The sequence below is a fragment of the Lepidochelys kempii genome, chromosome 5 (genome assembly GCF_965140285.1).
Source record: "Lepidochelys kempii isolate rLepKem1 chromosome 5, rLepKem1.hap1, whole genome shotgun sequence".
NCBI classification, from domain to species: domain Eukaryota; kingdom Metazoa; phylum Chordata; order Testudines; family Cheloniidae; genus Lepidochelys; species Lepidochelys kempii.
The window spans coordinates 108,135,116-108,158,983 of record NC_136384.1 but is presented as its reverse complement, the minus strand read 5'-3'; positions in this window follow the sequence as shown (position 1 = coordinate 108,158,983).

Here is a 23,868-nt window from a genome sequence, read left to right as displayed (position 1 = left end):
CTCAAATAAATTGGTTAGTCTCTAAGGTGCCACAAGTACTCCTTTTCTTTTTGCAGAGACAGACTAACACGGCTGCTACTCTGAAATCTGTTTTTGTTGTGGTAGTTTTGATTTGTTCTTATTTTTACTTTTTTTTCCTGTTTCCTCTTCTCCCTCCTTTGTAACCTCAACATTTTTTCAACTTTGGAAAATTTACAGAGTGGCAAAGTTAGTGTTTCACTTTTCCTTTTTCCATTTTGTAACATTTTGAAAGTTGGAGAAATATTGAAAAGTTAAAAAATGGAAAAAGGAGAAAATGAGGGGGAAAAAAAGGAGGAAAATATGTCAAAAAAAATCCCTGGACCTTTTTAAATTTCATTCAGTGACAAAGCAGAGAAAAGGGGGAAAACTGGAGGCAAGGGGAAGGAGCATAAAAGACCATTCAAAACTTAAAAATGTTTTGTTTTTTGAAAAACAAAAGAAAAATTACAACTGAGGCATTTTCCATCAAAAACCAAAAACCCTTCTAAAAAGACATTTTCCCATGATAAATTTAATTTTTGACTAAACCCCATTTTGCAATAGGAAAACTGTTCAGTAACAAAAAAGACCAATTTTACTTAAAATTATAATATATTACTATAACTCTAATATTAAAGGCTTGAGTAAAATCTGGGCCCTTTTGAAAACCAATGACAAAACTCCCATGATTTCACTGGGAAAGATTTCATCCCAGGTTCTGCCATCCTGCCTCATTAGTAGTATTGTACATCTCAAATTGACTCATTTAAATGAACTGGATCATGTGAGGAGTAATCTGTTGCTTAATGTGAATAATATTGGCAGAGTCTGGCCCTAAATATGTAAAAATATAATAATATAATGAAATATGTTGGTATGAAAGATTCTAAATATAATCAGGTTTATTACTAACTGTTCTTTTACCTGGTTAACATTGCTTTTGAAAATTGGTTATTGATTACATTCCCCTTTTGTTCCTTCTCATATTTCATTTGTTTGAATGTCTTTGTTTAACTGACCCTTTCATCGTTTTGCTTGATATCAATATGTCTGTCCAGTTTTAAATTGTATTTTTGTGGAAAATAGTTGCTAACTTTCTCTTTTCTTTGCAGCTGCTGTTTGTCATCTCTTCAACATCTGGAGAGAAACAAACAGGATGAAAGTGAAAACAGGCCATGAACAGAGTGGATTTCTCCATTTATTGAAGTTTTTCATTAATATTTTACAGGCTTCATTTCCCTTTTTTCCATAAGTAAAAATACATTAGAATTCTTTTTTTTTTCCAAATCAGTAGTTTTGGGACTTATACGCAGGTGAAACTCAAAAATAATCTCAACTGCTGTCTGTACACTGGAACCTGTTGGCTTTGTTTTTCAGTGGGACTTCACAAATGCAACCACCTAATTTGTGAATGCACCAGTCAGCATGCACAAAAACTCACATTTATGTGCATACAAGTATTTCCAGGCAAATTTCATTTCTTATCATAGATGCTGAAACTATGGGTGCTGGGGTGCTTGAAGTGGTTTCCATCATATACAGGGTTTACAGTTTGGCTCTCAGCATCCGCACAATAAAAAATGTTCCAGCACCCTTGTTTCTTATGCATCACCCTACGTGAGATAGGCATGCACAAATTCCCATTTGTGTAGTCTCCTATGAGATTTAATGCACATAATAATCCACCCCAACATTTGCAGATGTGTTAGTGGATACCATCTGAAAAACTTCCCCAGAATACCTATAAATACTAGAGAAGGTGAAAATTATAGAACAAAACCACAAAAAAATCCAATGGAAAAGTGTAAGGATTTTTCCCCCCTAAGTACTACATGGTGCCTTTAAGCCTCAGCTCTGAAAAAGGGCTCATCTGTAAACTGCATCACAGGAGTATGCCCAGGAAGCGTTGTGGCTCAGACACTGCTCTGAATCACAGTCCCCTCCCTGCTTCCCCCTTGTGATGGCCTATACCAACATCAAATTACGACACCTATCCCATGTCAGTTCAGTTGTACTGGATGGTGAGTTGTAGGGCTGAGTTAAGGCTCCACCCATTCTCTGCTCCACCCCATTCCTGGGATTAAGGAGATGTGAGTTCACTTCCTGGCTCAGCCACAGACTTCCTGAAAATGTTTGGGCAAGTCATTCATGACTTAATTTCCTGGCTGTAAAATAGAGAGTATTCTTCCTAACTCACACACCTAATCCCTGACTGAATTGTTTTTCTTCCCAATATGACCCAAAAACTGCACCTGCTGTTGTGAATCAAAACTTCAAATCCTTTCAATTTGCAGTTCTAACCTTTCAGTCCTTTCTAGTATTGGACAAGCTGACTTAAATTAAACTCTCTTTTAGTGAGGTTTGGATTATTAACATACCAAGGATTTCCTCAGTGCATTGGGTATCTTTAATCTGATTGCTCAGGATGGGTGTAGCCTGCTATTTTCTTACATAAATCTTTACCTGCAAAAAATGCCAAATACACAACCTGAATTCTGTTCTGCTGTTTTTATATGATATGTCATCTAATAATTATAGGAAAGTAAAACTATGAGCTTTCTGTAAAAAACAACAACACATCCACCTTAAATAAAAAAAGACAGGATACCAGTACATAATCAGCTCCTTTGCACCACTTGAGCAACACTTTTTGTATTGCTCCAGTGTTGCAAAGGCAGCTGAAACCTCCCTAAAGTCTTCTATTGGCGATAGCCCCAGCACTGGGGAGTTAATAAGAGGCCTAGATTGTACAGAACCAACACCTGTGCCTCTCAGCCCATAGCCTTTGGTACATGGGGGGATGATGTGCATAGTCTCTTGGAAATGCATTCCAAGTATCCTTTTATAGATTATAGTCCTTGTACCTAGCTAGTATAAATTACAGCAGACCTCAAACTGCCCTAAACTATGCTGGGATGGGACAGAGAATCATGGAGCTCTAAGTGCCCCCCTGGCAGCTCCCACAGATTACTCTGTACTAGGTGGAAGCTGGAGGCAGCAAGGAATCTGCCCCATCATGTCTCGATGTCACAGCACAAAATACATTCTTTGGGCCATGGGATAGACTCTCCACTACTGTAAACGCAGCTGTGTTGGTGAACAAACAATTGCCTTGGATTATGCTGTGGAGAGTCTCTGCTTCATCTCTCCCTTTAGCGAGCCTGTGATAAAAAGTGCTGCTTTGCTTTTTTAACAGCATTTCTATTCTTTTCAGATTCACACGCTATTTGCTGTATCAAATTACCATACAGCCATGCTACATATGGAGACAATGACTTTTGCTCTTTTTATTTTTTTTAAAAGGCAATGTAAATTACTAGCAAGCTGAGTAATAAGCAGCCTAATGATTGCATATATGTCTTGCATGTGAACAGCACTGCAGTAAATTTGATCTTAAAATAGCGTCAATGAAATTAGAAATTACACTTTGAAAAATGGACACAATGCATTTTGCGATTTCTAGGTTTTGTGCAATGCCAATGTGCAGTGAAGGATAGTAGCAAAGAGAGGGTATTATGATATTTTGATCTACAGTCACAGACATCCTTGAAAACTAGTACTTGAGGGACATGTTTTATCTAAATCCTGAAAGAACAGCTGTGGAATAAAATCCCATAAGACATCATTCATGATCAGTTGTGTTTTCCCTCCCTGTGGTAAACATTACAGAGACAAAGCGGACGTGGGTTGGCACCCGTCCTTGGCTCACACATACTAATGCTTCAAACTCCATTTTCATTTTGGATTCCATTTTAATTGAGTGAGTGGAGATACATTAATATTTGGCATGCTTTCTCTTTCCTCCTCTGCTTTCAAATGACTGTGGATGCCATACAGTGCCATGCTCATGGAAAACTCAACTGTGATTGGCAGAAGCAACAGAAAGAACTATGATCAAAAGTGGGACATCAAGGTCTTGCTTAGTGAAAAGGTTGCTCTAAAAATAAACCATCTGCTGTATATTTGCCTATACAAAATGTTGATATGCCACTCCACTCTGGCTGCTTCCATTTGTTTATTTATTATTGTTTTAGTCTTCTCTGGGTGTGTGCTGGAAGAGTGTTTACTATGCCTCTGACACAAAAACATAACATTGTCCCCTGAAATGCGTGAAAAATACAAATTATACAATTACAAGGAGATCATAAAATTTCATTTCCTGTTCAAGGGACTCAGTCCCAAATATTGTAACACTAACCTATAGAAGATTATTCAGTCCAAAACCCACTGTATTTGTTAGTTGCTGTAAAATATAGGTTATATTGCTAAAATGCAAACTTGTATCTTTAAATCTACAACAGCACACAATCAGCATGCCCCAGAACAATAAAGAGATCAATCATTTCAATTCTATTCTGTTCATAAACATGTTCTACTCAACCTCCATTACGTTAGTTGGGTGACATTCACATCTGTGCAGAGAGTGAGATCAAGGCCCAGGCACGACTTTAACCCTATTTAAATTCTTGAGATAGGTCATAAATGGGATACAAGTTTTGCATAGGGCTTGTTCTTACATTTCCTGTGTGGCTGAGTTTCACTCCTTTTGAGCAATAAAGGTAATGAATAATGGTTACTGAGGTTGCATTTTTAGAATACAATGCAGAAAATCCTGGATCCTTTTGAGGCTTTGTCTGCACTGTCATTCAGAGGTGTGAAAAAAACCACACACACACCATTCCAAAAGACGAACATGTTGTGGCCCCCCGGCGGGCCGGCCCCACTCTGGCCTTGCGGCCCCCGGCGAACTGCGCCCCTGAGAGGGAGCAGATCCCCATCCCTTCCACAGATGCTGGATTCCAGGCCAAGCTGCGGGAGGATCCCTCCTTAGAGAAGCTAAGGGAACTTGCTGGCTGCAGCACAGCAAAATCCCTGAGGGAAGGCTGCCGGGAAAGTTTCCTGTGGGATAAGGGATTCCTGTACTGAGAATGGGCTCCCTAAGGGGAAGTGGAACCGTGAGGGATCAGGAGACAGCTAGTGGTCCCCCAGAAGTACTGTCGCAGGCTACTGTACCTGGCCCATGATGTCCCTCTCTCGGGACACCAGGGAATCCAGTGCACCAGGCAGAGGCTGCTACAGAACTTTCACAGGCCCAGGATCTTTGATGCCGTCCAGCAGTACTGCAGGTCCTGCGACCCCTGCCAGAGGGTGGGGAAGGGGAAAGCAGCTTTGAGGCCCCTGCCTATCATAGAGGAGCCTTTCCAGAAGGTGGCTGTGGACATAGTGGGACCCCTCAGTAAGGCAGCTCAGACAGGGAGAAAATACGTTCTGGTGGTGGTTGATTTTGCTACTCGCTATCCTGAGGTCTGCCTATCAAGGCAGACACTGTGGCAGACGCACTGCTGACCTTTTTCAGCAGAGTGGGGTTCCCCAAGGAGGTCCTTACAGACCAGGGCTCCAATTTCATGTCAACTCTGCTCAGGTGCTTGTGGGAGAAGTGTGGGCTCTAACACACCTGGGCCTCAATGTATCACCCTCAGTCCAATGAGCTGGTGAAGAGGTTCAGTGGCACTGGGGCCCAGACCAAGGAGGATGTAATTGAACTAATGGGGCAGGAGAGACTATATGAACTCTGTCGCCTTGACCTGAGGATGTGGTTCATGAACAAGAGGCCGAAGGACCTGCGCCATGCAGGGCTGCTGGCTGGCAAGTTTGTGAACTCCACAGACCCTAAAGAGGATCCTGAAAACCTTTATAAACCAGCACCCGCAGGACTGGGACAAGTATTTACCCCACCTGCTGTTCACGTTCCGGGAAGTGCCCCAGGAATCAACTGGGTTCTCTCCTTTCGAGTTGCTGTATGGAAGGAAAGTTAGGGGACCCCTGGACTTGTTGAGGGATGAATGGAAGGGGAAGGCCTCCCGCAATGGAAAATCAGAGGCAGAGTATGTACTGACTTTCCGGGGAAAGCTCGCTGAGCTCATGGACTTGGCCAGGGAGAATTTAGCCTGGGCCCAAAGGAAGCAAAAAGTCCGGTATAACAGCTCAGCGCATGCCCGCTCCTATGCTACTGGGGACCAGGTGATGGTTCTCATTCCCATGAGAAAGAGCAAACTACAGGCTGCCTGGGACGGGCCCTTTAAGATCATCAAGCAGCTGAATGAGGTAAACTATGCAGTGAAACCCTTGTGGCCAGAGTCAGGCGACGGCACAATGAGAGTCCATGAAAAATGTTACGTTTCTTCTGGGACAATTAGATCCTCAATAGCTGAACACATCTTTATGAAACTTATTCAACATAAGAATGGCCATACTGAGTAACACTAAAGGTCCATCTCGCCCAGTACCCTGTCTTCCAACAGTGGCCAATGCCAGGTGCTTTAGAGGGAATGAAGAGAACAGGTAATCATACTTCTAAAGCAGGTAGGTAATTTATTTACTGGCTTTGAAATCTTGAGAGTGACAAACACACAAGCAATCCTGAACCATGCAGGTCATGACCTCAGACAGGTAGTGAGCTGGTGAAAAAAAGAGTATTTAAGAAAGCATATAATTACAGGAAAATTTAAATTACAGTTTTTGGAGAGAGTAGCTAGACCAGGGCTAATGAAACTGAGACGTTTAGACATACATGCATACCTGGTTGGATGGGCTCTACACTATGCTGTTTAAGACACTCTAGCAAGACTTTCCAGACTTTCCTCCAAAAGAGGAAGAGTTGTGATCTTAGATTGAAATAATCCTGGGAAACTTAGTTCAGCAAGCAACTACAATCATTTTAATTAGCTGAATTTCAGCATCTAGTCTGTTCTATTATCCTGAGCTACAATGTCTCGGAACTACTCCACCATAAAAGATCCCACATTCCTTCTGCTTTTGAAGTAGAACATAATTAGGGCACTGACAAACATTTAGCATCTGATTTTCAAAAGGCTAGAATGGTGGGAGCAGGCAGGTATGGATCACTTTTGAAAGTCTGGTTTCAGAGTAACAGCCCTGTTAGTCTATTCACAAAAAGAAAAGGGGTACTTGTGGCACCTTAAAGACTAACCAATTTATTTGAGCATGAAGTGAGCTGTAGCTCACGAAAGCTCATGCTCAAATAAATTGGTTAGTCTCTAAGGTGCCACAAGTACTCCTTTTCTTTTTTTGAAAGTCTGTCCACTTCACTAAAGCACCCAAATGGGAACTGAGCTCTTGAAAATGTGGCAACAAGGGATCAATTCTGCTACAGCACACACTTTTAGTATCTTATTAGTAAAGTTCCCCACTGAAATCAGGGGACGACTCATGGAATAACAGTACCTCTCAGTGAAAGTAAAGGAGAGAGGAAGCCAGCCCTTAATGCACAGAATGTGCCATTTCTAGTTTGGAGTTTATTTATTGTTCCAAGGCAGCACAATCTATGTAGAATTAAGAAACAAAAACAAAAAATAAAAATAAACCCACCAACCAAATTTGGGCTAGGCCAGGAGCTAAGTAAATTCTATTCTTAGCATCACAATTTATATGACTTACCAGCAATACTTATCCCATCCAAAAAAGTTTCATTTTGTATGAAATTTCTTCCAAAGGACTTATGGAATATGGAAGTAAAGATTTCAAAGCAAGTGCAACCTGGAGTGATTCCCCCCACCCCCTTAACCTTGTAGCCAATATGGACAAAGTAAATCACTTCATGGTAATTTGCTGCTGAAAGAATCCCTTCTGCAGATAGGGGCCTGGCAGCACATGTACTCATGCAATATAAAAGTGGCCAAGGACAGTCAGCCATTTACTGTTTGCCAAAGGTGCTATCATCAGCGAGCCTGCCTTTGAAGGAAGTAGAGCTGGATGTAGACTAGGGTGGAGATACAGTGCTTGCCATGAGATGTAGGAAAAGAGAGTGGACAAGGAAAACTACAAAAATATAGTTGTTTCAGACATGCTGCAGTTAAAGCAATGCAAGAAAAAGCATTGTAACAGGGTTTACTCACTGCTATTCACTTCCTCAGGGCCAGGCCTGGCATCACAGTATCCTTGTGGGGTAGCAGCCCTTGTCACCAGTCACTCTGGGGCTGTGGTGGTTTCTTTCAGATAACTCATCCCTCCAGCCAGGGCAGTCTTTAGCCCATTCCTTCCAGGGTCAGCTATCCAAACTAAAGTTCAAAACTATCTGAACAGAAATAAAAAGCATCCACTCTCTCCACAGTTCTTCTTCAGCAAGGTCACATTCAACCTGCAACTCCCTCACTGGGCTCAGCTACCCTTGTACACCACTTCCTTGGGGCTGGTAGGGGAATCCAGTCCCAACCTCAATTCTGAGTTACAGCCCAGGGCCCTGTACTGCACAGCTACATCAAATCCTTTACCCATATTGCAGTTTCCCCTGCACCATTTCCTTCCTCACCTCTTTACTTCCCTTCTGGGTCTCCCAATCTGTTCTCCAGTTATTCAGTGTACCCCCCTGCTCACTCAAGGACCTGCTGGCCCCTTTTGACTCCCTGCATTCTCTTTCCTCCAGCCCTTCCTCAGCTGGGCCCACTCAGCAGTTAAACCTGGAATCACCCAATTTCTCTCAGGTGGGCCCATTCCGTAATCAGGGCTGGCTTAGTTAGGGGCTCTCTATTATTATCTCAGAGCTCTGGATGATCTCTGAGTGTTGATCTCTCTCTCTCTCTCTCTCTCTCTCTCTGTATATATATGAATTTTATTATCAGGCTCTGGCTCTGACCTTCTTGCACCAATCACTGTAACTGACTTCTACTCTGGGTTATCTGGATTCTTCTAATGATATTGGGCCAGCCAATGGTGCCATGCTGCATTCCATGAGCTGAGGATCTGGCCCATTGTTCTCATGTTGGGCCAGATTCTGCCACCCTTAGGTTGACTAGTACAATACCCCACAATCATTTCATCACATTGTTTTTAAGCTGTACTACTCTGAAGAATCTTTTAATCTACTTAAGAGCCATTTGATGTTATCCATCATCTATGACTTTAGGTCTTCCTGTGGGAAAGCCAACCACAGGTGGATAAAAAGGGAGGAAAACACCACTAATTCATCCCCACTTAAGCTGTCCCAAAGTGACTGGGATGGGACTTCCACAGTCAGGTTCCAAAGGAGTTGAGTTATTGCTTGATGCTCACCACCACCATTCCCCTCTGGGTGGAAGGCAAACTCACATGAATGCACCTATGAACTCTGGGTCTTCACAGACCAAGCACAGCAACTGCGAGTGTGGTACAGTAGAGGGAAAGGGGAGTGATGTGTTACATTTGTTGTCAGATTTTCATGCCATGAGGTGAGAAAGTGAGGAAAAGGATGCTGCCAAACATATTCAAATTGTGGCTGTGGTGTTTCCCAAATTAATGTTTGGTTCCTTTTCCCTTCTTATTCAGTTTTCTTTGCTACAGATTTAGTGCTTGCTTGGAGGCACCGAGGGTGTTTAATTTTCTGAGATTACTGTGCTGGAGCCAGTTCTGTGCTGTATTGCTGAGGAACCCCCAGCTATTGAACCTAGCCCTTGTTGCTGCTGACTCCACCTACCAGAAAAGTTAGATACTATTGTTTCTTTACCCTGTGTACATTGATAAGACATTTCATTTTGTAACTAACGATTAGGATGGTTTAGTGTCAGGTTCCAAGAGAGACAGTAAAATCCCAGACTTGAATCCAAATGACTTGACCTACATTACATTACACTCACAAAACCTATGTAGATAATCACCAGTGGCTTTTTCTGATAATACAGCTTGTTTAATCTAGAAAGCCTACTTTAACTGGACAGTATTTCAGCCATATTTTAAAAATACAATATCAGGGCTGCTCTATGTAACTCTTTAAATGGGTTGAATTGGAAGATTTTTTCCTAAATACATTTTTGTATAGGTTTCAGAGTAACAGCCGTGTTAGTCTGTATTCGCAAAAAGAAAAGGAGTACTTGTGGCACTTCTGGAAACTCTTCTGGCTCTATCAATCTGTTTCTTCACTTCCGCAGGTGGGTATCATCCCCGATAATGTCACGGCTAACCTGGTGGCTGAACTTTGTGACTTTGTCCTTACCCATAACTATTTTACATTTGGGGACAATGTATACCTTCAGATCAGTGGCACTGCTATGGGTACCCGCATGGCCCCACAGTATGCCAACATTTTTATGGCTGACTTAGAACAACGCTTCTTCAACTCTCGTCCCCTAACGCCCCTACTCTACTTGCGCTATATTGATGACATCTTCATCATCTGGACTCATGGAAAAGAAGCCCTTGAGGAATTCCACCATGATTTCAACAATTTCCATCCCACCATCAACCTCAGCCTGGTCCAGTCCACACAAGAGATCCACTTCCTGGACACTACAGTGCTAATAAACGATGGTCACATAAACACCACCCTATACTGGAAACCTACTGACCGCTACTCCTACCTACATGCCTCCAGCTTTCACCCTGACCACACCACACGATCCACTGTCTACAGCCAAGCTCTGCGATACAATCGCATTTGCTCCAACCCCTCAGACAGAGACAAACACCTACAAGATCTCTATCAAGCATTCTTACAACTACAATACCCACCTGCGGAAGAGAAGAAACAGATTGATAGAGCCAGAAGAGTTCCCAGAAGTCACCTACTACAGGACAGGCCTAACAAAGAAAATAACAGAACGCCACTAGCCATCACCTTCAGCCCCCAACTAAAACCCCTCCAACACATTATTAAGGATCTACAACCTATCCTGAAGGATGACCCAACACTCTCACAAATCTTGGGAGACAGGCCAGTCCTTGCCTACAGACAGCCCCCCAACCTGAAGCAAATACTCACCAGCAACCACATACCACACAACAGAACCACTAACCCAGGAACCTATTCTTGCAACAAAGCCCGTTGCCAACTGTGCCCACATATCTATTCAGGGGACATCCTCACAGGGCCTAATAACATCAGCCACACTATCAGAGGCTCGTTCACCTGCACATCCACCAATGTGATATATGCCAACATGTGCCAGCAATGCCCCTCTGCCATGTACATTGGTCAAACTGGACAGTCTCTACGTAAAAGAATAAATGGACACAAATCAGATATCAAGAATTATAACATTCATAAACCAGTCGGAGAACACTTCAATCTCTCTGGTCACGCGATTACAGACATGAAGGTTACGATATTATAACAAAAAAACTTCAAATCCAGACGCCAGCGAGAGACTGTTGAATTGGAATTCATTTGCAAATTGGATACAATTAACTTAGGCTTGAATAGAGATTGGGAGTGGCTAAGTCATTACGCAAGGTAACCTATTTCCCCTTGTTTTTTCCTCCCCTCCCCTCCCCCCAGACCTTCTTGTTAAATCCTGGATTTGTGCTGGAAATGGCCCACCTTGATTATCATACACATTGTAAGGAGAGTGATCACTTTAGATAAGCTATTACCAACAGGAGAGTGGGTTTGTGTGTGTGTTGGGGGGGAGGGGGGGAGAAAACCTGGATTTGTGCTCGAAATGGCCCAACTTGATTATCATATATATTGTAAGGAGAGTGATCACTTTAGATAAGCTATTACCAGCAGGAGAGTGGGGTGGGGGGAGAGAAAACCTTTTGTAGTGGTAAACACCCATTTTTTCATGCTTTGTGTGTATAAAAAGATCTTCTATACTTTCCACAGTATGCATCCGATGAAGTGAGCTGTAGCTCACGACAGCTTATGCTCAAATAAATTGGTTAGTCTCTAAGATGCCACAAGTACTCCTTTACATTTTTGTATAATATGCTAACGCTTTGAATAGGGAAATCTTAATTTGTTTGCCTGCTGGTTCATTACTATTTAGAACTCTGCAAATGCAGATAAATGTACTTAAAATCCAGAATTCAGCAAGTGACTGATACAAAGCACATCAAAGTCAGTGGAAGTCATTTAGTGGTTTTTAGATTGGGCCCCAAATGATTCAGATTTTACTAAATTCAGCAAAAATTATTCATCCAGAGCAATACATTATTCATTTTTCCCTAAGCTAGATTGTGTCTCTCCTGTGCCATGCTCAGGTCTTACCATGAAAACAATCTCACAGTTCAAAGAACACTGCAGTAAATTTTGCCACCAGAAGTGAGACAGTTAGAAGGTTATAGAATCATGTGACTTTTTACACTGTCTGAGCATAAAGTGCTTTCACTGGCTTTCAAACTCAGTTACAGCACAATTTATTATGATACATCATCCTACAAAATATCACTAATCACTTCACCATGACTTAATAAATTCACACCTGCATAGTGATGCATTTGTGTTAATGCACTAGACTGTACATGCATGCATATTAGCTCAGGACTTGGTAAAGTTAAGCTTTTCTGCATCTGCCTATGGTGGTTGTATAGTGTCTGTTACAATGCTAGGTGGATATTTCATCTATACACGGAAGCATAATTGTGAAGGGGCAAAATTCAGGTTAGCAAAAGTGTATGCTATAAGTCTGCCACTAAAGACTATTGTTGAACACTAGAAAGGAGCAGGAAAGTAAAGGTGTTGGACAAATTGTACAGTTTCAGTACTACAAATCAGATTTGCTAATAGTCAATTGTGACTCGGGACCCAGGGGGACTGCACTGAGGTTATTCAATTGGGGGACTGCACTGAGGTTATTCAATTAGGGCAAACTGCAAAGAATGGGGCAGCCAATCTGCAAAGCTCATGGATATTCCAATACTTAGATTTACCAAACCAGCACAAAACAGCTTCTACAATTCCGGAAGCCAAAACACAGTTCCCTTATAGCAACCCAGCCTTGGCTTCCACCCAGACACCTAAGTCAAATATGATGAGGATTACTAAAAATCTTATTCATCATAAGATAGTTCTACCACTCCCGAAGTATTGGACACATTACTTTCCAGGTTAATGAATATTTCAGATCTTACCCAAATACATGCTTACAGCCAATTCTTACGAACTAAACTAAAATTTATTTAAAAAGAAGAGAGAGAGAATTGGTTAAAAGATCAGTATACATACAGAAACTAGTACAGTTTTGAGATCAGTTTCACAATAAGGATGGTGAGCTTTGGACTTGCAAAGAGTTCTTTCAGAATTAATCCATAGGTAATAGTCCAATGTTCATATTCAGGGTGATCCAGGTTGGATTGGAGATCTCAATCTTACCACTTAAGCTTCCCCTGCATAAAGCATTAAGCAGATCTGAGATGAAAGGAGCAGGTCCCAAGAGATTTTATAAAGTTTTCCTGCAGCCTCTTGACCATACAGTCCTGGCTGAACAACAGGCTTTTGAAGTAACCTTCTGTTTCCTAAGCATCACCAGTAATTAACTACATGGTTTAACATAAGGCAATTATCCATTAAGCAGTTCATATACAATTTACCGCAAACTTCAAAGAGACATATAGACAATGATATCATTTTACCCAAGATTCATCAAAATGTTAATATTCCTTTTTGATTTCTGAATCAATAGTGATAGTGACAGGCAGGAACTGTCTGGTTACATGGCTAACATCTAACAAAATATAAGTAAACACATACAACTAGTATTACCTCTTGTACAGGTTTGCATTTCAAAGTTCTAGCCCATCTAACATGGAATGGCCCTAATTACCATTTACAGGCTTTTCTAACATGTATCTGAAGGTTGAATCTGGGTCATTTAGTCTGAGATCTGCTTAACCCTTTCTGCCCATTTGTCACATCAATTATGGCACCTTTGCTCCACAGCTAGTTGCAGGGCTGTTGTTGTATTTGTGGAAGATGGAAAATGGAAGACGTTCACCTCACAAAAGTTTCATGAATTTTAGCATAAATGAATATACTGCAAAATGTGTACTAGAAGTGCTTTATTTACTATTTCCTCAGTCACCAAGTCAGGGAGCAGAAAGACCACATTTCACTTAAGTGTCCAAAACCACACCATCAATTACAGTATACAGTATACAGAATAGTTGAAGTGAACACTTCACAGACAACTTGTTAGCTGAATATTGTTTATTCAGATAACTTGACAAACGGTGACGGCTGATTAACAAATAGATTCACAGAAATCAGGCGGAGGCATGGCAGTGCATGCTGTGCTTCTGCTATGCTGGCTCTTGTGGCTCTATGTGGCTGGTCACATTGGAGACCATTATCAGTTCTTCATGTCTAATCTAACCTGTGGCTGGGGTGAGATCAGATAAGACAAGGACAGAAAAATAAGTTTTCCTCAGATTGGTTGCAGTAGTTATGACCCAAGCCCCAACAAATAGAGTTCACTGAGAATACACACTGAATCCGGTGCGGGACATCTGATCAGAGAACTTACAGGACCACCAAAAAATTACTCAGGGGGGCTTTGGAGAAGGGGCAAGTGTTAATTTTTGGACCTACAGAAGATGCAGTCCTTCACTAGCACATCTGTAATTTTTGGATTCAACCATCTTGTCTTTGTCTTGTCTTCTTTTAGGACATAGAAGGTCAAGATTAATAGAATCTGCAGCTCAGATAGATAGAAGTGATGATCACATGATCTTCTTTGTCTGGAGGATGTTTAACACAAATACACATTCATACCCATTATCTGCCAGCTGTAAGAGTAACCACTAGAGACAGTTTTCTATCATATAAAAGGAGATCTGGGCAGGAAAGAGTTTTCCCCATCCCCTGAAAATTTTGGGAATAAGATTTTTTTTTTTTTTTTACTCATGTGAGATTTCAATTTTGTGAACTACAAATCCCAAAAAGTTTTGGATTGGGTCAGTTGAAATATAGTTTCCAAGTGTTTAATTTTGAGTATATCCTTTTTTAAAAAAATGTAAGTATAAATTAATGTAAATTTTTAAATGAAGTCATTTTGACCAAAGAAACAGAATACAGAAATTTTAAAAAGTGAAAAATGGGTTGTTGAGCACTTTGAAACATTTTTCCAGAAATGAGAAATGAATCAAAACTGATCCTTTCCTATACACCGATTGGGTTTTGATAACCAACCTTTTCTGACAAACATAGTTAATTGCAAAATGGACATGCTCTAGTATTAACATTCTGTGAACGTGACTCATGTCATGTGATGGGGATCAGGAAATACAGTTAAGTCTCCTATCAGCATTACAGGCAATGCCTCTTCCTGTTGCTATTATTTTCTTTAGAACCAATACATTAAATTTTGCTCCTTTGATAGTTTACCCACAATTCCCCATCTAAATTCAGTACACGTCACATGCAGTGAGACCAGAACATGTTCCAGTTTTCTATAGCTGGGGACATGCAAAGTGCAAAATTGCAAATTACATTTTGGATGAGAAAATAACATGACAATTTTTAGCTCTCCATCTCTGCCATTATATTCAGAGTATGCCGAGAAAATACCAATAAGTGGACTATAATCAAGTCTATAATGTGGCATTTTTAGATGAAAATCAATAGTTTTATTGCAAAACATCACTGAAATTAATGTACACAGGTCGACATTGTACACTGAAAATATCCTGTGTATTTTGATGAAGATTTCCTTGAATGGAACTGACATTGTGTGCACAACCGAAATAACCTCATAAGAGTATTAAAGGAGAGTGAGAGTGAGAGCATGCCATTAAATCAACCTCAAAATCCTCTGTGCAAGATTCTACTTCTATTTAATTTTGTTTTTCTATTTTAGGTTTCACATCTGAGACTCTATAATCTTATCTTTATCAAACCAGTTTGCGCTCTCACTTAACAATCAAGGATCCTTGATGGTTGGCTTTAGACTTCATCTCAGGGGAGTGCAGCAATGCCTGTGAGAAACCTTATCTGAAAACCACAGGACATTTATTTTGCCTCTATTTCATCTCCGAATTTCACCTTTAATGGCTGGCATTGGACAGTGGAGATTAGCTGGTTCTGAGCTTTGACTTCATCAGTGCATCAGTAAAAGTTGATCATAAGGAGAAAGTATTTTATTAAAAACAAACAAACATACTTACAAGTAGCAGCTGAATCACACAAAGGCCTAGTGTGAATGTTGCCTGCTTCTGTTTCCTCTTCCTTAGCCCTAGAAATACATATTGGTGTCTGTTTCCTGAAAGAACATTGTGAGATCATTGAAACAGTTATTGTGCAGAGAGAGATAATGTTCTATTTATCCTGTGACAGGAGGAGTTAGCCCATGTTTCATTACAATGAGTTGATATATCATATGGTAGCTACCAGATGAGATGAGTTCAGCCCATCACCAGGGTAACCTCAGGTACCAGACTGTTCAGAAGATTGTCAATACCTTTTAATATCTGTCTCAGAATCTGCCTGCAAAGGCAGTGTTGAGAATGCACAAATTAACAGATACAAAAAAGTTACACAAGAAAGTATCATTATGGTTGGCCTGGAGTTGTCACCCTCCCAAGACTTAATAGTTCTCCTCATTTCCCTTCCCCCTCCACCCACCCTGACTCCCATCCATTCACAGGGAGCTTCTATGCCCACCCCACCTCCTCCAGGTTTGTGGATAAAAACTAGACACAAGATAAAGTCAGAAAAAAATATCCTCCAATTGATAATGTAATAGGCACATATTATTACTTAGAAGTGTGATTGAGAATAACATTTTTTGTGAAGCTTCAAATTGGATAGGATGGTGTCAGGTAAGGGAGGATGGATAGAGATGTAGTCGCGCAAAGGGCTCTAAACTATAGATCTAAGTAAATAGTAAGTTATTTTACAACTGAAAATGCGAACTGCCAAACAAAACAAAACAAAACAAAACCCCAAGAGGCAGGGGGGTGGGGAAGAAACTCCCTGGTTGGGAGCTTCTTGAATGTATACCAGGTCTTATGGGTGTGTAAGGATTGGGTGGCGGGGGGTGGAATTTCAGTGAAAATAATCCTCCCTTCTTCCCTTCCTTTGTTTGTTTGCACTGAGGTACTAGCTTTTATTGGACCAACTTCTGTGGGTGAGAGAGACGCTTTCAAGCCACACAGAGCTCTTTTTCAATTCTGAGAAAGGTACTCTGAGGATCACAGCTAAATGCAAGGTGGAACTTTATCAAAAGTCTTTAGCATGTATTGTAAGAGACCATTCAAGGTAGATTTCAGAGTAGCAGCCCTGTTAGTCTGTATCTGCAAAAAGAAAAGGAGTACTAATGGCACCTTAGAAACTAACCAATTTATTTGAGCATAAGCTTTCGTGAGCTACAGCTCACTTCATAGCTCATGAAAGCTTATGCTCAAATAAATTTGTTAGTCTCTAAGGTGCCACAAGTACTCCTTTTCACTCAAGGTAGAGTGGTCCATTAACACCTCTGCAGTCATAGGACAGAAAGAGGGAGATAGTGGGTTACAGATTATTGTAATAAATCATAAATCAAGAGTCTGTTAAATCCATGATTTTTAATGTCTAGCAAAGTAATAAATTTAAACTCCCAGGCTCATCTTCTGAAAGTATTGCACAACTTTACTTTGAGGATGAGGACTGAGAGGTCAGACAAAGAGTTATCGCTTTGTGAAAAGTGTTCACCCACAGGTGATGTGGTGGTTTTGTTGTATCATTTTCCTGCGTTCAAGAGCATAGTGATTGTCTAGTTTCACCTACATAATTGTTATTGGAGCAGTTAGTGCACTGGATGAGATATACCACATGTTATGATAGGCATGTGTAGGATCTTTGGGTCTTGAAAGGTATGTGGGAGAGGCTCTTGAACATTGTAGCCGTAGAGATATGTCTGCAGGTTTTTCATCTGTTGTTCTGGCAGGGTCTGGTGCTACTTTGAGTTGTTGGGTCCTAGCCTATGGAGAGCTTGCTTCTGATGATGAGCTTGGAGAAGTTGCGGGACTGTGTGAAGGCCAGAAGTGGGGGTTCAGGAAAGATTTCTTTCAGGATGTTGAAACACTGATGTTGTATATGGCTTATAAATACAGTGATATCTTGTACTGAAATTAAAAAAATTAAATCAAGGTTTTAAATACAATCTACTATATATTCTACTCATAGTCACTGATCCAGTGAAGCACTTAAGTACATGAATAAATTTAAGCATGAGAAGTCCCGCAGAGGTCGATGAGTGCTCAAAGCTTCCCATGTATTTCAGCACTTAGCTGGTTTCAGGCCATATCCAGTCAGAAGATTTTGTGCATCTCCAAAGTTCCACTAGAAATATCTTCAAGCTTCCCCAAACTGCACCATCGCCCCAAATGAACCCCGCAGCATTTTTCAGCTGTGACTCACTCCCTCACACAGCTCTTTCTGAAGTCTTTCACAGATCACTCTTCATAATTATAGAACTTTGTACGGCAACATCAATTTCCCCAAGACAACCTTTGAAAACAGATCTAAAAAAAATAATGCTCAGTATTTCAAGTAAATTACATGTGAACTAGCAAAACTTAGCAAATAATTACAGAGAGTTAGCTGTCATCTCACAGGTTTATGGTGTCAGTGTGAACGACGCTGTGGAAATTCTGACTGAAGTGCTAAAATTATCTGATTCTTAAAATACATGCAATTTACTCTACTCATTGAAATTATGGACATTAATGGAATATAGACTAATACTATTAAAGTTTCCATCCTCAGCACTAGTTAGACTTTAAGGATAATTTATGATGCAGTTGCTGGAGCAATGAAAATAAATAGATCTTGATGTCATAAAACACTGGCACAGATAATATACCCATATGAATGAATGGGATGAAGCTAAGCATAAGCAGTCAAACTGTTGACAAATTAAAAATGTTAGTGCATTCACTTTTAATCAAATTAAACTTTTTAACTCAGCCACATAGCTTTTGTCAAAGGGGAAATGAGGCTGTGAGGGGACCACAGGAGAGGGAAAAATCAATCATGAGTATTATTAAAGAAAGAATATACTCCCATTATCCATTACATTGTAACTAGAAAAAAATAAGTTCATATTGCAGCTTTGTTTTTAGTAATCTTTTTTCAGCCACCATGTAATGTATTATTTGGTTTCTGATACATTTTCTGATTTCTTCAAAACACAGAAAGAAAAAGTGACAAACAACTCAAAAATAAGAGGGTTTAGAGGATTAGGTGGCTCAAGACAGTGTGTCTTAACCTCAAAGACATTCGTTCAAACTCAGACTAAGTCAAGGTTACCAAAAGCTTTTCCTGCAGAGGATGGCTCCTGAATAATCTGTGTGGATTGAATTGATCCTCTCAGTCCACTTTGCTGTACTCCACAGAAATGCCCATCACAGATAGCTGCGTCGGTAGTATCATTCCTTGACCTTTGGGCAGATTGATCATGGAGACCAACTTATTTTGAGTTCTTGTTCTATGGATCAGGCCCCTATAAACATTGTCATTTCAGGTCTTGGATGGGACACTGGTTTGTTGATATTTCTACAGGTTATCAAAAGACTTAAATTGCCAATGCCACCTTTCTAGTATTGGACAGAACACAAGGCTACTCCAGCACCTGCCTGTCCCACCTCTGCCCATCTCCAGTCCCTGTTTCCTCTCCAAAGGAAAAATATAGGCCAATTCAGCTGCCAGGCATTCATATTATGTGGTATTTACTAACCTAATATGTATTGGTTAATAGCTGCTAAGATAACAAGTCTACTGAGCGTGTGTGAACTTTTGTTTAGAGTTTTATAACTTGGTTAGATTTGGGCATTTTTTCCACAGGAACAGCACATGGAGTGTCCATCACAGTGTGGTGACCTTCATGCCAAATTTCAAGTCCCTGCTCAAAAGCAGGGAGGCTTCTCAATGAAGAGTTGTAAGTTTGGTTTTTGTACCCCTTTGGGCAAAAGAAATGCATATTTTTCCTAACCTCGTTCTTGGAAATGAGTGAACTGTTTTATTTGAAACTTTCCAAAAAAATCAGCTTCAGGCAGAGAGTTGGGAAAATTCCACCTGATTAGTTTAAGTTTTGCAATATTATAAGAAACAAAAAACAGGGTCTTCTACTGGAAAGTGTTGGGCAACCATAATAACAGGTGTTACCTGTGCTGCCCATAACACAATTTCTTTTTTTCTCTTATGTGCCCAACCCTGCCCTGCACATTTCACAAGCAAACTATTTTCCAGTTGCTTTATGAATAAAGAAGTTATCTTCTCAGCCCTCCCTACCGTAAAATTTGAACCACTGGAATGGGTAGATAAATCAAGGATGTACAGAATAGATCTTCCACTGTTTTACAGAATGTCGGGCTCCCTGGGGTATTGTTTTCAAGACCCTATCTAAAAAATGAATCCATATCCCTGTGTACTCAACGTACTGGTGATAGAGATAATGTTTTCAGCTTTTCTGACTGTCTGTAGGAAGCTGGATCCTTCGTGCTCATCTGTAAATATGTTCTGCCTTGATACATTAATACTTCAGTTGTTATTTACTGACGCAGAAAAAAAGTCTTAGAAAAATCCTGCTTAAAAAAGGGTATGAGTGTTGCCACATCAACCAACTCAGATTAAACCTGAACAAATTATTTCCCAAACCAAACTCTGATGGTCTTTGATTTATAGAATTCTGACAAAAAAAATGGTATGGAAGAAAAAAATATAAAGATTTTCTCTGAGACCTTGACATTGATATATATTTTTTTGCTTTGTAATCCCTTTCACTAGATATATAATTTACTTCCCCTCCCCCCTCAACTCCTTCTCTGCCCTTTCATACATGGCAGCAATGCTAATTCTGCATTTGTTTTCCAAAAGCTCCCTAGACTCTAACAGCAAACAAAAAGCATGTTCTGTTTGCCAATAGAACAGTCCTCTGATTATTTTCATCAGCGCTTGCATCTAGGTCAGGGCCAGATCCATACACTGAGCTGTGATATATAAACTCTGACCTTTATTCTATTGCTTAGATGACAGAAAACACCCTTAAAATTATAAGTGACAGGATGCTGATAGTACACTAAAACCATAGGTTTCAGAGTAGAAGCCGTGTTAGTCTGTATCCGCAAAAGAAACAGGAGTACTTGTGGCTCCTTAGAGACTAACAAATTTATTAGAGCATAAGCTTTCATGGGCTACAGCCCACTTCAGCAGATGCACAGAATGGAACATATAGTAAGATATATATATATATATATATATATATATATATATATATACACACCTACAGATAAGTTGGAAGTTACCATACAAACTGTGAGAGGCTAATTAGTCAAGATGAGCTATTATCAGCAGCAGAAAAAAAAATTTGTAGTGATAATCAAGATGGCCCATTTAGACAGTTCACGACAAGAAGGTATGAGGATATTTAACTTAAGGAAATAGATTAAATATGTGTAATGACCCGACACTCCCAGTCTCTATTCAAACCCAAGTTAATGGTATCTAGTTTGCATATAAATTCAAGCTCAGCAGTTTCTCATTGGAGTCTGTTTCTGAAGCTTTTCTGTTGCAAAATTGCCACCCTTAAATCTTTTACTGAGTGGCCAGAGAGGTTGAAGTGTTCTCCTACTGGTTTTTGAATGTTATGATTCCTGATGTCAGATTTATGTCCATTTATTCTTTCGCGTAGAGACTGTCCGGTTTGGCCAACGTACATGGCAGAGGGGCATTGCTGGCACATGATGGTATATATCACATTGGTAGATACAAACCTATAGCTTTTCATGGATTTATAGAACAGAAGGTGGAGTACAGCAACTCTAGGAATATACAATAAAAACAGAAGTTAATTTATAAAACAATATGACAGAACAGCTGAAATAATGCTGTTAACCAAACATTTAGAATTCAGTGTTTAAGTGAAGAGAACAAAAGATTATGCTTGTTTAAGGATCTCAAACTGCATTCAGCTGATAAGAGGAAAGGATTGGAATGAAATCAGGAGGGCCAAATCGCACCTGGAGCTGCAGCTAGCAAGAGATGTCAAGAGTAACAAGAAGGGTTTCTTCAGGTATGTTGGCAACAAGAAGAAAGCCAAGGAAAGTGTGGGCCCCTTACTGAATGAGGGAGGCAACCTAATGACAGAGGATGTGGAAAAAGCTAATGTACTCAATGCTTTTTTTGCCTCTGTCTTCACTAACAAGGTCAGCTCCCGGACTGCTGTGCTGGGCATCACAGCATAGGGAGTAGATGGCCACCCCTCTGTGGAGAAAGAGGTGGTTAGGGACTATTTAGAAAAGCTGGACGTGCACAAGTCCATGGGGCCGGACGAGTTGCATCCGAGAGTGCTAAAGAAATTGGCGGCTGTGATTGCAGAGCCATTGACCATTATCTTTGAAAACTCGTGGCGAACGGGGGAAGTCCCAGATAACTGGAAAAAGGCTAATGTAGTGCCAATCTTTAAAAAAGGGAAGAAGGAGGATCCTGGGAACTACAGGCCAGTCAGCCTCACCTCAGTCCCCAGAAAAATCATGGAGCAGGTCCTCAGAGAATCAATCCTGAAGCACTTAGAGGAGAGGAAAGTGATCAGGAACAGTCAGCATGGATTCACCAAGGGAAGATCATGCCTGACTAATCTAATCGCCTTCTATGATGAGATTACTGGTTCTGTGGATGAAGGGAAAGCAGTGGATGCATTGTTTCTTGACTTTAGCAAAGCTTTTGACACGGTCTCCCAGAGTATTCTTGTCAGCAAGTTAAAGAAGTATGGGCTGGATGAATGCACTATAAGGTGGGTAGAAAGTTGGCTAGATTGTTGGGCTCAACGGGTAGTGATCAATGGCTCCATGTCTAGTTGGCAGCCGGAGTCAAGTGGAGTGCCCCAGGGGTTGGTCCTGGGGCCGGTTTTGTTCAATATCTTCATAAATGATCTGGAGGATGGTGTGGTTTGCACTCTCAGCAAATTTGCTGATGATAGTAAACTGGGAGGAGTGGTAGATACGCTGGAGGGCAGGGATAGGATACAGAGGGACCTAGACAAATTGGAGGATTGGGCCAAAAGAAATCTGATGAGGTTCAATAAGGATAAGTGCAGGGTCCTGCACTTAGGACAGAAGAACCCAATGCACAGCTATAGACTAGGGACCGAATGGCTAGGCAGCAGTTCTGCGGAAAAGGACCGAAGGGTGACAGTGAATGAGAAGCTGGATATGAGTCAGCAGTGTGCCCTTGTTGCCAAGAAGGCCAATGGCATTTTGGGATGTATAAGTAGGGGCATAGCGAGCAGATCAAGAGACGTGATCGTCCCCCTCTATTCGACATTGGTGAGGCCTCATCTGGAGTACTGTGTCCAGTTTTGGGCCCCACACTACAAGAAGGATGTGGATAAATTGGAGAGAGTCCAGCGAAGGGCATCAAAAATGATTAGGCGTCTGGAACACATGACTTATGAGGAGAGGCTGAGGGAATTGGGATTGTTTAGTCTGCAGAAGAGAAGAATGAGGGGGGATTTGATAGCTGCTTTCAACTACCTGAGAGGTGGTTCCAGAGAGGATGGTTCTAGACTATTCTCAGTGGTAGAAGAGGACAGGACAAGGAGTAATGGTCTCAAGTTGCAGTGGGGGAGGTTTAGGTTGGATATTAGGAAAAACTTTTTCAGTAGGAGGGTGGTGAAACACTGGAATGCGTTACCTAGGGAGGTGGTAGAATCTCCTTCCTTAGAAGTTTTTAAGGTCAGGCTTGACAAAGCCCTGGCTGGGATGATTTAATTGGGGATTGGTCTTACTTTGAGCAGGGGGTTGGACTAGATGACCTCCTGAGGTCCCTTCCAACCCTGATATTCTATGATTCTATGATTGACTCAACAGAGAAAAATAAAAATGTTGGAGAATTTCAAAAAGCAAACTAATCTGTAAAAGTCAGTCTGTTCATGAAAAATTTGAAGGGGGAAAGGGAAAGGGATACATTTCTATAGTTCACTGAATCATTTGTCCAACTCAAACTCAAATTGTCCTTTTCTAAATAGAATATGTATTAAATATATATATATATATATATATATATATATATATATATATATATATATAGTCCCAAATTTATCTTGGTGCTTTAAGGTCTGCTGCTATCAGAGACGGTAAGGTGGTATATCCATGGAAGAATGATAAGAAGAACTACACAGACAAAAA